Here is a 1,666-nt window from a genome sequence, read left to right as displayed (position 1 = left end):
GTATGAGCGCCTGGAAGTGACTCGACTAGTATTGCAAACAGCTCGCCGAGTGATTCAAAATGAAGCCTCAGAATTTTAGCCTTCAACTCGCTCACGTTGAAGAGCACTACTCTCCTTAAGTTGGTCTACGCACTGATCATAATGAGACCTTATGTTCCCTCAAACCCGACAGACCAAATGCCTCTACTGAAAACACTACTCTGACTCGAGATATTCCTGATCGAATCTCCCAGGTGTCGTCACTTGTCCCCTAATGAATTCTGTAGTTGGTGTAGAACGTTTATTCCCACTGAACAAAGGGATGAAAGACTCATCGCTGAGCGATGAGAGATGAGATAATTTGGCCAAGTGGTTAAGACGGCGGCCTGCTAAGCCGTTGGGCCATGCCCATGGGAGTTCGAATCCCCCAGGTGTCGTTGTCTGTCCCCCGGCGCATTGTAGGGTAAGAGTGGAGCATTCTCGCTCAATCCTCTAGCGCTAAGAATATTCCTGGGCGCCAGAGATACGCTACCAAAGAGCATTAGAACATCGGTTTGATCGATCGACAACTGGCTTATACTACTCCCCCGTAATTCCGCCTCAATGAGGTTGTCTAGGCTTGAAACAGCATGAGACGGTTGTAGCCCATAAAGGATCCTCAAACAGTTACCAGAAAATTTGAATTCGACCAACTCAGTGTCCTTGGTGAAGACTCGGAAGAACGCGATGAGTTCGCGAGAGATGTGCAATTGGCATGTTGACTCGACTCAGTTCCTCGAACTCGACTACTCTATGCTTTTATCCTTGATGCCTTGCTGGCGATGTCCAACTCATTTCCAAGAGGAACCTCGTTCACGTCTGTTTCCATCGTATTCACTAACGCAGCAGACCCGACGAATGTCAGAAACCAAGTTCCATCAACCATTGTTTAATTGACTTTTCCCTCAGTCCCAATACCCGTATCTTGTTCCCGAATACTATCACTTCTTTGTTCGGATCTTTAGGCTCCTTCTTGAGCTTTGGTGGTCGCCCATCAGCTGCTGAATAGACGCGTCGCTCTGTATGGGAGTTCTTCAGGGAAGGGTCCTCTCGCTCACCAAACAGTACACTACGCAGATCCGTCACGAAGGACTGAATGAAAAATACAATCGCCGTACAGAGACCATGGGTCCCGACTAGCACACAGACTTCATATATTCAACGCGCGCGTTCTATAAGAGATTTCCTTCCCATGATTACTTCCATGCTGCCACGTATATGCGTCACTACAGTGTAAGGCTTGCCCCCTCGAAAGTCGGTGTAGACAGGTAAATTGCCGCTATTGGTCCTCTTGAGATAGTAGGGCACTCTGGTAGTGTCCTTATCTCGCAGCTGTTTAAATTTAGACTGTAGCACAAATCTCACTGCTTCTCGACGGAAGGCATTCCCCCGCCAGCGACAAGCCACCTCGGACACTCCATAGCCTTGAATCAACATAAAGTACTGCAAATCAACTTTATACATCAAAGTAGGAAAATATGCACATGAACTTTGCGGAAATTTTGGAAAATTCTCGTTGGTTTCAGTCTACATACCCAAACTCGTATATAAACCCCTACAATTAGTGAGGAAACTTCTGACCTCAGTTGAGGAAAGCGGACATATACTCCAATCCCGTCATACACTACCAACGCGAATCTCTGAGGTC

The 1,666-nt window shown here is 47.1% G+C and overlaps 1 non-coding gene across 1 annotated transcript; it reads left to right on the top strand.

Moving 5' to 3' along the window:
- Positions 1-334: 334 nt before the first annotated feature.
- On the top strand, positions 335-416 carry Pmar_PMAR015075. Its single transcript has one exon. It is a non-coding gene; the product is annotated as a tRNA-Ser (tRNA).
- The last annotated feature ends 1,250 nt before the right edge of the window (positions 417-1,666 follow it).

The sequence above is a fragment of the Perkinsus marinus genome (assembly GCF_000006405.1).
Source record: "Perkinsus marinus ATCC 50983 genomic scaffold scf_1104296947616, whole genome shotgun sequence".
In the NCBI taxonomy this organism is placed as follows: Eukaryota; Perkinsozoa; order Perkinsida; family Perkinsidae; genus Perkinsus; species Perkinsus marinus.
Note: the sequence above shows the minus strand (reverse complement) of the source record. Positions and strands in the feature narration are given on the sequence as shown.